Source organism: Panthera leo, chromosome D4 (assembly GCF_018350215.1).
Source record: "Panthera leo isolate Ple1 chromosome D4, P.leo_Ple1_pat1.1, whole genome shotgun sequence".
NCBI classification, from domain to species: domain Eukaryota; kingdom Metazoa; phylum Chordata; class Mammalia; order Carnivora; family Felidae; genus Panthera; species Panthera leo.
Genome location: NC_056691.1, coordinates 42,608,935 through 42,622,680, shown reverse-complemented (window position 1 = coordinate 42,622,680; position 13,746 = coordinate 42,608,935). Strand labels below are relative to the sequence as shown.

At 38.8% G+C, this 13,746-nt stretch overlaps 1 protein-coding gene across 2 annotated transcripts in view; it reads right to left on the bottom strand.

The window, feature by feature from the left end:
• Window positions 1–5,518: 5,518 nt before the first annotated feature.
• SH3GL2 (SH3 domain containing GRB2 like 2, endophilin A1) overlaps window positions 5,519–13,746 on the bottom strand; it is a 323,593-nt gene continuing 315,365 nt past the window's right edge. The window contains exon 10 of one of the 2 annotated variants that reach the window (XR_006196039.1): window positions 5,519–5,680. The gene's annotated coding sequence lies outside the window, so the exon portion shown is untranslated. The remainder of the gene's footprint in view (window positions 5,681–13,746) is intronic. The other variant, XR_006196040.1, reaches the window with a different exon arrangement.

Here is a 13,746-nt window from a genome sequence, read left to right as displayed (position 1 = left end):
AGAAAATTCTAGGATTTCTTAAAGTTTCCTTGTATGAACTTGTTGGTTCCTACTGATTTCTAAGTTGGAAATGTTAAAAATTCCTGATAGTAGCATAATACCTGTCTAGGTGATTTTTTTTTTCTACTTCTGTTATGCCTATAAAACCAGAATAGTAAACAGTGACAGCTTCAAAGGCCAGGAAAGTAATTTTATTAATAAATGGGCCACTTGGGTGGCTCAGTTGATTGAGTGTTTGACTTTGGCTCAGGTCATGACCCCACAGCTCGTAGGTTCGAGCCCCACGTCGGGGTCTGTCAGCACAGAGCCTGGAGACTGCTTCAGATTCTGTGTCTCCCTCTATTTGTGCCTCCCCCACTCACACTCTGTGTCTCTCTCAAAAATAAATAAACATTAAAAAAATTTTAAATAAGTGAATAAGCCATTTTAAGATAGTGGGAAGTGGTAGAACCTATGGCAAAGTGGAGAATCAATGTCCAGCCTGAAGGAATTTTTAAGAATTGTACAAGCCAAATAAAACAGTGGGTTTTAAATACTCCTGGCATGTATCCCTGACTTTTTCTCCAAAATACCTACAATGATTCAGAAGGGGGAAAAAAGATGAAAACTAATAACCATGGTGAAAAACAGTACTATCAGTCAAGCTATTCCAAAAGAATTTCCAATTATGAGATGGATGGAGCTAGATGGAAGAATTATGTGCTATGCCTACCTGAAACTCCGTAAGAGAATCCTTCTTTCTGCTTTTCACTGTCAGTCCACTCTAAAGTCTACTCCAAACACAACATGGAGGAACCATCCTTGTTCCAAGTGGTTGTTATTTTTTGTGGGAGGAGAATAGTCTATGTTTGATTCCCCTGGAGTACAACTCTCCCAACCAAAGACTACACTTCCCACAAAGCTCATGGGCAGGAAGGAGAAAGGAGCATTGTAAAAAGGCTCTACCAAACCAGGAGGAGCTCCCACACAAGTCCATTGTCAGATGCTCTATGCATTGCACCTGGTGGAGAATCAGGCAGTAGTGGTGGAGAAAGATTCTGTCTCCCTCCTAGAGAGACTTTAAAGAGGTTAGGAGCATTCCACTTCAAACTGTCTAATATTCCAACCTGTGAATGTGTCATAATTATTTCACCCATTTCCCATTTGAGGAGAGTTGCATATAATATTTTAAAACTATTTTCTATGATAAATAAGCCTATGGTGAACAGCCTTAGAGCTAACTTTTTCCAAATCCTTTTTCCCTTCGATATTAAAAACTTCTTTCAATATGATTATCTACATCATTCATTTTTTTCTCTTTATATAAACATAGTCCTCCCATTATGCCCTCGATGCATTACTTTACTTGGTTCACTGTTCTATATTGTTTAGTCTCCCTTTACCAAATATGAGTTCCTCTGGGGATTAAAGATGATGGTTTGGATAACTGGAGGCTAAAGTACTGTCTCCTATACATGGATAACCAATTATTACTCATTGGATGAATGAATGAATGAATGAATGAATGAATGAATGAAATCAAAGAGTAGAATAGAAGAGTTAGTGGAGTCTTGATGGCTAATTTTGTTAGTTAAGATATGGCATTTTGCAATCAAGCATCAATGAAAGGTCTTGAGCTCAGAAATAATTTAAGAGGAACTGCTGGAGAAGTGGTGAGGGCTTTGTGTGCTGAGGTCAGTGGAACTGGCCACGAAATGTGAGGATGAGGGCCTGGATAAAACCACAAGTGTATATATGCTTTTCACAATCTTCACTGCCTGCTAAGGTGCCCAACTGTGCCAATTTAAATTCTAAAACTGAACATTTTACATAACTAAAAAGCAAATTCCATAATGAAGGCTTTTCAGGTTCCCTGTGAAAAATAGAAAAAAAAAAAAAAAGTTTATTCTCATAAAAGAGGCCAACATAAGCCCAGGGTGCCTGTTCTGCTTCTATTCAGAGAAAGGGTTTTGTTTTCTTTTGAGTTTATTTATTTATTTTGAGAGAGAGATAAAGAGAACCAGTGGGGAAGGGGCAGAGAGAGTGAGGAACAGAGGATCCAAAGGGGGCTCTGTGCTGACAGTGGAGAGAGAGCCTGATGTGGGGCTCGAATTCAGGAACCATGAGATCATGACCTGAACCGAAGTTGGATGCTCATACAACTGAGCCGCCCAAGTGCCCCAAGGTATTTGTTTTTAATGTGAAGTTCAATGGATTATGCAATTGAGGATTTGGTAATATTTAGAGAGTCTTTAAATCTGGATTCTGCTGCCATTTTCCTACCTGCACTTTGTGTGTGTGTGTGTGTGACATTCAGCTCTATCCTTGCATCAGTGTCTTTATTTGTCAACTGGATATCATAGCTTCCACCCACCCCCAACACATGAGTAGTAATGAAAATTAATGAGAAAATAGTAGGGAAGCACTAAAGTTCTGAGACATTTAATTCAATGATTCCATTTAAACACTGTGGTTACTATTTTTGTAGCTCATCATATCGTGTATTTTAATGTGGTTATTAACCTGTGACCTAAATAAGGCCTATGTTATTACAAATTGTGAGACAGAATGAAGAACAGTTCTTTATTCATCCATAAAATGAGTAGGAAGGTGACAAGGGGAGAGTCGTTGCTCATCTTCTATTGGTCTGTGAACATTTCAGCTCAGCCTGTTAGCTTCTGGAAGCCTGTCTCCCTTTCACCTCTCCTGAGGCAATTGCTCTTGTGTGATATGAGTGCATCTTAGAAAGTTCTTAGATACCCCTAGTCCTTTAACCATTTTGTTGACCGAAGCACTGATTATGTGAACTGTTTCTGGTCAACATGGATTTTTTTTTTTAATCTGAAAAATATTGCCCTGTCTCTGTATCTAAATAAAATTTAAGATTTTTTTTAAGGTCATGGGCACAACACTGACATTCACTAAAAGAAATAATTCATTGACAATATTCATCCCACTAGAACTAAACCTACCTTCATGAGAAACAGACCATAATTTCTAACCATGTGCACAGTGGAAAAAGCCAGAATTCAGTCAAAGTGAAGACATGCAATATAACAGTCATACAGCTATGACATTATAAAAGGGATAAAAATCATACTTATTAAGTAATTCCATCAGGATTAGCATTAACAGTAATCTGGGCAGGAGTTTTTAATACCCAAATAGTTGGCTCTCTGAAGTTGTCAAACTCGAGAGAACTTTGTATTGCAGGCAGATTTACGGCCATCTCCTGGGCATTAGGACCAAAATTCCTGCTAAAATATTTATGTATCATTTTATCAGATCAGATTTTTAATTCACAGCATACTTCCATACTTGACTGGAGTTCAAAAAAGGCCCTTTTTAGTAAATAGTAAATATTTTCATATCTATTTCAAAGCTTTAAGAAACTATTGCATTTATTTATTTTCTTTTGAAGATAATTTAGAAGGAAGTTGAATTTGATTTGCTTGATGAAACCATTCTAAATCACAATAAACTTTTCTTTTCTAAATTAAGAAATGTTTACATTGTTTAAAAGTCTCAAGTTGGCAAGGAGATGGCCTGCTAGAGAAAAAGAAACAAGTGCACTATTTGAGCAGATACTACAGCTTTGAAAGAGTAGAAACCTAAGGTATCAGATGGAAAAGAGAACACCAATTTGCGCTGGCTTTCTCCGTAATCAATGTGCCATATTCTGTACTGCAGAGAAGCTAACTTATTATTAACCTGTGGAGACCATTCACCAATAAGCTTTAAAATAAGCTCTATTGTGAGAGGGAAGAAAGGGGAAGGATATGTCTCTACATGGGAACCGATAATTGCAAACCTGGAAATTTGGCCTGAAAAACTGATACATCTTGGATCACTTAAGTCCTTTTTATACTGGGAAAAACTTTCCAACATCTCGAACTTCATTGTAATGGCATCTATTTGTTGTGCTGAAACTTTGAACTTGTGATCCATCCAGATATCTAAAATATGAGATGAGCTCTGAATAGCTCCATTTTCCATGTCACATATATTTTGGATATTTTCTAGCTCTGTTTGCCATTGATTAGTAAGGCAGTTTGTATTTGACCTAGGACATGGTCTCATCAGAGCCCCATTTTCATGTCTGTCTTGATCAGGGCTAGAATTTCAATTTCAGCATTTGGATTACCAAAATCAGTTCTTCTTTGCCAAAAAAAAAAAAAAAAAAAAAAAAAAAAAGACATCATGAGTACATTATCTCTTAGAGTTCAACCCCCATAACCTTGCATCAGCAAAAATGGCATCAGCAATATCATTAATATTGTTTCGATAGCATTAAACTCCTCTAATACACCATATAATTTGATAGTACAAATATTTCCGAATTTAATAAAGAATGTTTTCTCAATTTCTGTTTTTTACAGGTGTCATGATCAGGACGTTCTTAGACAGAAGTTTCAATTCTGCTTTCAGTGTAAAGTTATCAAATGTCTCTCTATGGTCTCAATTCAATAAAGGTTATTTAAGTGCCTACTTATGTATGCCAGACACTGTTATAAAGCCGGAGGATTGAGTGGTGATCAAGTCAAAGTCTTTGATCTGATAAAACTTATATTCTAACACTGGAGACAGGCAATAAACAAATAAGCTAACAAATAGAGAACACACCACATATAACAATGCCAGGAGTGCTAAGTGGAATGAAGACAAATAGGCAGTGATAGGAGGGGGCAGGTTGACTATTTTAGATAGAACAATCAGGGAAGGCTGCCAGAGGAGGTAACATTTGGGCAGAAATCTTAATGAAGTAAGGGAAGGAGTCATGGAAGATATGGGGCAGAATGTTCCAGGCAAAGGGAAAAACAATTATAAAGGTCCTGGAATGCAATCTTGCTTGGCATCATAATGGAAAAGCAAAAGGGCCAGTGTAACTGGAGCACAGTGAAGGAAGGGAATATTGGTGGGAAATGAGATCAGAGAGGTAGCCAGGCACCAAATCATGCAGGGCCTTGAGCTCATGGTGAGGAATCTGGATTTCATTCTGAGTGTCAATGACAAGTCCTATGTGTGCATCCCACACAGAGTGACACAGAATGATTTACATTAAAACACTCACTGTGGCTACAGTGACCGAATTAACTGCATGGAATGAGGAGAGCGGCTGGATGCTACTGCAGTGGTCCAGGCAAAGGATGGAGGTGGCTTAGACCAAGATGGCTGCAGGGAAGGCAGCGAGAAGTGGTCCAATGCAGGTCCATTTTGATGACAGAACCTATAGGATTTGCTAATGAACTGTATGTGCAGTCTGAGGGAAGGAGAGGCATCAAGGATCATTCTAGTTTTTAGGCCTGAGCAACTTATCGAGGGAAGGGAAGGAAAATGTAGGATGGTGGAAAGAAGTCAGAAGTTCTTTTTGGATATATGAAGTGTGAGATTCTTCTTCCACATTGACGTAGAGTCGTAAACTTGGCTGTTGGTGTATGTGTTTTCTATTGCTGTGTAACAAATTACCACCAATTTAGCAGCTTAAAACACACATTTATTATCTCTCAGTTTCTGTAAATCAGAGTTCTACTTACGGGTTAGCTGGGACATTTGCTCGGGGTCTCAATCCGGGTGAAATAAAGGTGTCGGCCAGGGCTGTGATTCTCATCTGAGGCTTGGGAATCCTCTTCCAAGCTCACTGGTTGTTGGCAGAATTCATTTCCTTGCAGCTGTATGACTGAGGTCCCCGCTTTCTTGCTGGCTGTCAGACAGGGATTGCTCTTAGCAACTAGTGGCTGCTCTCAATTCCTTGCTGTGTAGTTCCCATGGGCAGTCCACGCCATAGCTGTTTACTTTCTTCCAGGCCAGCAGGAGTGTATCTCTCTGATACCTCACCTTCTTTTAAAGGCTCACCTGATTAGGTCTGGCCCACTCAAGATAATCTCCCTTTTGATTATCTCGAAGTCACCTGATTAGTATCCTAACAACAGGAGTGATATCAGATCATATTCACAAGATCCACCCATATGCAAGGGGAGGAGAATATACACTGTGTATATACTAAGGGACAGAAATCTTAGGGGCCATCTTAGAATCCTGCCTTCACAGTTGGATCTATGATGGTTATGTGAGTTTGCAGCTGAGAGACAGTTCAGGGCTAGTAAAGCCATGGGATTGAATAAATCACCTACGGAGAGATTACAGGTGAGAAAAAAATGATATTAATACAAGAAATAACTATATCTAATATTTGCCAAGTGCACTCTATCTGCCAGGCATCATTCTAAGTGCTTTACACATATTACTCACTTAACTCTCACGGCAATGCTGTGAGGTATCATACTCCCCATTTCACAAATAAGGATACTCAGGCACTGAGAGCTTAATTCACTTGTTCAGACCCATGCTGCTGTTTAAGTACTTGAGCCAGAACCCAGGCAGTCTGGTTCAAGAATCTGTACACTTAATCATTATTCAATATTGCATCTTCTGTCAGAAGACATGGGGAATTGAGCTGAGACCTGAAGTCCAACTTTTATACCCAGAAATAAGAGGAGCTAGTAAAGGAGGTGGTGATGGAGTTGCCCTTAAGGTGAAAGGTTAAATCAAATGTGTGTGGCCTCCTAAAGGCCAGATGTAGAAAGCACCATGAGAATAAAAGAATAATCAGATGGGTCAAATATTAATATCTGGGGAAAATATCCCAGGTTCTCATTCATAAAGGTGTACCAAAATTATTTCATCACCAAGTCATTCACTCAGTAAGTATGTTTTTGTGTACCAAATGCCTACAAGTACAGCAGTGAGCAAGACAGTCAAGTCCTCTCCCCGCGGAGTTTACATTGTAAAAGGGGTAAGGGGATTGCAGAAACCATGTAAACAAATGCTTACGTAATGTCGTTTCATATAGAACTAGTACAAAAATAAAACTGAGTTCAGCATTAGAGACAATTAGGATTGACCCCATCGATATCTGCTGCATTCTTTGTTTTAGTCAGCAAGGGCGGTGACAAGATACCACAGACTGGTTGGCTTCAACAATAGAAATTCACCCTCTCACAATTCTGGAGGCTGTGGGAAGTCCGTGATCAGGGTGCCCTCAGAGCTGGGTTCTGTTGAGACTGCTCTTCCTGGCTTGTGGATGGCTATCTCCTTGCCGTGTCCTCACACAGTCTCTCTTCTGTGTGTGCATAGGGAAAGAAAGAGAGCTCTGGTGTTTCTTCCTCTTCTAATAAGAGCACCAGTCTATCAGATTAGATCTGCACCTGTATGACTTTATTTAATCTTAACAACTCCCTAAAGGCGCTATCTCCAAATACAGTCATATTGTATGTGACTGTATGAACAACCCCAACATATGAATTTGGGGATGGGGGACACAATTCAGCTATAACATTCTTTGACCCCTAAAAGAACTTCATAACATGGGGGTGGGGTGGGGATGAGTCCTTATATAGGAACATTGGAGAAAAGAGCAAAAGCACAGAGGCTTAGTTCTCCTGTAATATTGAAGAATATGGTTGGTTAAAAGGGGCACCCGGGTGGCTCAGTCGGTTAAGTGTACGACTCTTGATTTCAGCTCAGGTCATGATCTCAGGGTCCTGAGGTTGAGCCCCATGTCAGGATCTACACTGGATGTGGGGCCTGCTTGGGATTCTCTCTTTCTCTCTCTCTCTGCCCTTCCCCACTGTTCTCTCTGTCTCTCAAAATAAATAAATAAACTTAAAAAAACATTTTTTAAAAGAATATGGTTGGTTAAAAAAAACTAAGTTCTTAAAAATATAAAAACCCTACTAACTGGTACTCATGGGAGAATTTGTGAAATGTTTGAATTTGAATGAGCAATTTACTGGGTTTTTTCTTTAATTCTTATTTAAAAAAAATTTTAATGTTTTATTTATTTTTGAGAGAGAGAGAGAGACAGAGTGTGAGCAGGACAGAGATAGAGGGAGACACAGAATCCGAAGCAGGCTCCAGGCTCTGAGCTGTCAGCACAAAGCCCAACGCAAGGCACAAACTCATGAACCATGAGATCATGACTTGAGCTGAAGTCAGACACTTAGCCAACTGAGCCACCCAGGTGCCCCTTTAATTATTATTTTAAAAGAAGAGAACGTGTCTACATTTATTTATATATACTTACCCAGAAGTCAAATGTATTTGTTTTCTATACCACAGTAGGCAATTTTTAGATTTAAAAGTCATAGGGCTTCCCATGTTCACAGGTTATCCTAGATGGCTAATCCTCCCCGCTGGCCTTTGGATGGCCAATTGTAAGCCACACCAGTCTAAGACCCAGCCATAACAGGGTAGGGTAGAGAGTCAAAGACAAACAATCTAAAAGCTGGTCAGACACACATGAAGTCATCTGATGTGAAAGACTGAGCTGGTCCAATCCAATTCCCTTTTGCAGGAATTGGAAATAAGCCTTGAGAACTGCAGTTGGAAGAAAGCATAGGGACTGTGAAGCAGAGTCAAGGGTGACAGGTGTTAGGCCAAGTTGTTTTGAGAAATTAATAACTATAAGTATGCAGAATCTGTGAGTCAGAGAAATTGCATTCAAAAGGTAAGGAGGCAAAGTCAGAAGCAAGAAGAAACTAAAGCAGTTTAGTGAGACACAGACATGCAAGTCACAAGGAAATGTGGTCAATTCCCTATATGCCTTAGTGTAATCAAGCACAGTTAACTCAGAGATAAGGAGTATGGAAGGGAGGAAGAACAGTTACAAAAAAGAAAAAAAAAAAAAAAGCTTGACTAATTGGTTAGCTGCTGACTCTCTTTCCATGTTCCACTGATGGAAGTTAAGCATCCAATCTGATCAAAGAGGGAAGGTGTATCACCTCTCACCCTACTGACCCCTTCCCATGTCTTTGTATGCATGAAAAACCAGGTCAGGCAGACACACACAACCCTGCCCCCAACCAAATCTCTACTACTAATTTCTTACTCCAGCATCAAATGATAAAATTGAACCTACACAGAGCTGGGAAAGTAAGGAGAAGTCAGATCTGATGCTCCTATTATTTCTACAACTGGGGACCCCACTTCCAGCTTCTCAGGATATTCCACACGGCCACTCCCTAAAGAGGGTAGAGAGCCTCTCTCTTGGATCCTCTTCATAACCTTTGGTCTTTTTCAGCACTTATCCTTCCCATACCTTCTAAGCTGTAAGTCCTGCTTACCCTCTGTGCTCCATTTCTATTGCTGGAATGGGAATGCTTTTATTCCCAAAGATGGAGTGAAGAAGAAAGCACTCTGGTGCTTTCTGGTCTCAGAATGAGATATCTGAAGAAAAATAAGACATTCCACCAAAGAGAGTTGAAGAGTCCTCTTAAAAATATGGCCACCAGACTTGGATTCTGATAGCTTTGCAGATTCATCCTAGTAAATTCTTTTTTTCTTTCTTTCTGTTTTTTTTTAAGGTTAATGGTAAACATTTCTGTTCTTTGCAATTCGAAGAACTCAACTAAACCAAAGTGTTCAATTTTTAAAATAAATTAATATAAATAATATTGATAACATTTGCAAGTGAATGGATACAGTTAATGGATTTTCAGTAGAATTTCCTAAGTATACTAACATCCTCTGTGAAATTCTGTTTATTAGTAATTTTCTTGGTATAGCCTTTCTTTATAATTATAAAAAGTCAATATCCAAATTATTATCACTTTTAAGTGTAGCACCGTCTGAGTTATAGAGGTTTCATTATGTTCTCAAACACCACTCAATTTCTGCTCAGATATTCACTAAATGTTAAAAGCATACTTGGACAACTGGATAACCACATGCAAAAGAATGGAGTTAGACCCCTATCTCATGCCATATACAAAAATTAACTCAAAATGTATTAAAACCTGAACCTCAGAGATGAAACTATACAAGTCTCAGAAGAAAATATATGTGACCTTTGTGACCTTGAATTAGATAACAGCTTCTTAAAAATGACAGAAGCATAGGCAGCCAAAGGAAAAACGAGACAGACTGTACTTCATCAAAATTAGGGACTTCTGTGGTTCAAAGGGCACCATCAAAAGAGTGAAAAGGAAACCCAAAGGTTTGGAAAAAAATATTTTAAAATCATTTATGTCATAAAGAACTTGTATCCAGAATATCTAAAGAACTCTTTAAACAATAAAAGGACAAATAACCCAATTTAAAAATGGGCAAAGGATTTGAATAGACATTTCTCCAAAGAAGATACACAAATAGCCAATAAATAAAAATATGCTCGACATCATTAGTCACCAGGGAAAAGCCATATACATAGTACAGTGGCTAAAATAAAAAAGACAGATAGTAACAAGTATTGGTGAAGATGGGGAAAAATTTGAACCTTCATACATTGTGGGATTGTAAACGGTACAGGTACTTTGTTTTGTTTTGTTTTGTTTTAATTTTTTTTAACGTTTATTTTTGAGACAGAGAGAGACAAAGCATGAACGGGGGAGGGTCAGAGAGAGGGAGACACAGAATCTGAAAGAGGCTCCAGGCTCTGAGCTGTCAGCACAGAGCCCGATGCGGAGCTCGAACTCATGGACCGTGAGATCATGACCTGAGCCGAAGTCGGACGCTTAACCGACTGAGCCACCCAGGCGCCCCTGGGATTGTAAATGGTACAGGTACTTTGGAAAGCAGTTTGGCACTTCTTCAAAAAGTTAAAGATAGAGCTACCATTTGACCCAGTAACTTCACTCCAAAGCATATACCCAAGAGAACTGAAAACTTATGTCCATACAAAAACTTGTACTTGAATGTTTATAGTAGCATTATTCATAAGGGCCACAGAGTAGAAACAACCAAAATATCCATGAACTGATGAATGGATATATACTATGGAATACCCATACAATGGCACATTATTCAGCCACAAAAAAGGAATGAAGAATTATTTTGGTATAACATGGATAAACCTTGAAAAATTATGCTAACTGGAAGGAACAAGACACAAAAGACCACATATCATAGGATTCTAATTATATGGACTATCCAGAATAGGCAAATCCATATGGATAGAAAGTAAACTAGTGGTTGTTAGGGACTAAAGGGAGGTGGGTATGGAAAACAAATGTTAATTGGTACAGGACTTCTTTTTGAGATGATGAAAATGCTCTAAATTTGGAGAGTAGTGATAGCTGCACGACATCGTGAATATACTAAAAACCACTGAATTGTACATTTTTAATAAGTAAATTTTATTATATATGAATTGTATCTTAATAAGGCTGTTTTTGTAGCATATTTAGACATAGTGATGGGTTGACATAATTATTCAGCCATATTTTAAATGTTACACGACATTTTACTATTCATTTAGTTATTCAACAATCATGAATTAAGAGCCTGCTATTTATAAATTTTTTTTAATGTTTATTTATTTTTGAGAAAGACAGAGACAGAATGTGAGTGGGTTAGGAGCAGAGAGACAGGGAGACACAGAATCTGAAGCTCCAGGCTCCGAGCTGTCAGCACAGAGCCCGACACGGGGCTCAAAGTCAGGAACTGTGAGATCATGACCTGAGCCGAAGTCAGACGCTCAACGGGCGCCACCCAGGCGCCCCAAGAGCCCGCTATTTATAAGCAATCTTCTAGGTACTGGGACTATGGAGTTGAACAAGATACAGTGCCCTAAGGAACTAATATATTAGTGGGACTAACAGAAACACTGACATGTAGTTATAATAGTATATGATATGTGCCATAAACCACAATGATCACATGTAGTGGTTACTGGATACGATACTCACCTATGACAAAAGGTTAGAATTCCTTTGCCTTACTCTTTGGAGATCAAGCAGTCAAATGTCAGGAAATTGCAGAGACAGAAGAGAAAGAAGAAGCCAACAGCCTGGTTTTCACAAATCTTCATGGTGGTCATGAGGATTGCATACACACTGCTGGTTTCAGGCCAAATAAGTATATTGGCTATTTCTTTCACCTTACAGAATGGGCATTTTTAGCCAATGAGTTTCACTTTCTGTCTTGACTTAAATTCATATTTTGTCATCAAGACACACATCCCATCATTTCCTTGTAGTCATCATATCTAACAGCTGATGGAATCGGTGTAACATTTCCACCAAAGCAGCTTAGATATGTGTCTATTGGTTTTATCGAAGGCAACAATAGTTATTTACCAAAAACTCCTAAAACGCTCATCTGCTTATCATCATCCATCTAGAAATCACAGTCATACTATTAGCTCAGTAAGATGTACCTATTTCACTGACTGATTCCCAGAAGGCCTGCCTAGGTCTGAGTTGAGTCTGAGAGAAATCAATGAACTGACCACAGGCTCTTTAAAAAGCATATCCTATACCCAGGGAGTAGACCATCCCAGAACAACTTGGTTGTGTGTGTTTTCAGAGGAACACTGACAATTAACAAATATCTGCCAGTAAAAATTACTCTGAAGTGGTTGGCAACTTTAACTATAGTCATTTCCCGATTTATTTAACCTTAAAAACATTTCCAAAGATTTAAACCATTTCCTGTGCTTCATGGTATGGCTTCCCACACCCGAACAACTTTACATCATCCAACGAGAATGCACAATGGGGAATGGTCAGAATCTAACGAAGAACAGTTTTATTTCAGCACACTTGTATGGGTGGCTATTTTTTACTCGCTCCTCTCTATTTCATGAGCTAATAGAGCAGCCTTTAGATGGCCATGTTCCAAGCAGATACATTCCTGACAAAGCTGTGAGGCATCTAGGTAAAAGCAGTGAGGCATCTAGATAAGGCAAATGCCTTCGCCTACATTTGCAAGTAGTTCACATTGGACTATCTCGTTACCGGACCATCCACTTTGCTGCAGGCTGATTGCATTCCAGCAGCAAAATTGTGTACATCTGATTCAAAGACAAACACTGGGACACTTCTGGATTAAAGGTTATTAAGAATGTGTATAATTGCCTCTTTGTTCATAAAAGTTTTTGCTAATCTTTTATGGCCCACTTGCTTTGGCCCAAAAGATCTTACAAGTGCTCCATTCCTGAGGCTGGTTTTTCTAAGGTAATTTTTTCATCCATTTTGTCTTTAAGTTTCCTCTTCTCAATTTTGATGAAAAGGAAAAGAGAGCTGCTCCAGCTAACAATCCCTGACATGACTCACAACAAAAGATCCTCTAAAGAAAGAAAATAGCACTGTCACCTGTTTCCGGAAACCCCATTCAAAGACAAACTGCTCAGCCCAAGGGAATGCCTGTAGCATCTGTCCCAGCAGCGAGTGCATGCATACACACACACACACACACACACACACACACACACACACAAGCACATTAAAATAATTTCATTTCATGCACATGATATTGGAAATACAAAAGGATTTTTTAAAAAAGAAATACAAAAGGAAAAAGGCCTTCCCAGCACAACTTGCCAGAGCACCTGTAAGCCAGCTGCCTTGTGCCAAGTCACTGCAGCACATGTGGTCTTATAATAACGTTACATACATTCCATATCCATGCTGTCCTCATGGGAAAACAAACAAGAGTACTTCCACCAGGACATTATCCTACAACATTACCCCTTCATCATTATAGAGCTATGTGGCACCATCTGTGTTGGGGGACACTCTGGAATTTTTTTTGATTGTTGTAACATGTTATTTTGTATATATAAACACTTCTGGATCCGAATAGAAAATGATCTGAGTAAATATTAAAAATTATATGCAAGTGCTATCTTCTTTTTTTTGGTTACGTTGCAGATTCCACAGACTATTGGAGTACAGTTTTTAAAAATGATTTATCTATTTATTTTTTAATGTTTATTTATTTTGAGAGAGAGAGAGAGAAAGTGTAAGTGAGGGCGGGGCAGAAAGAAAG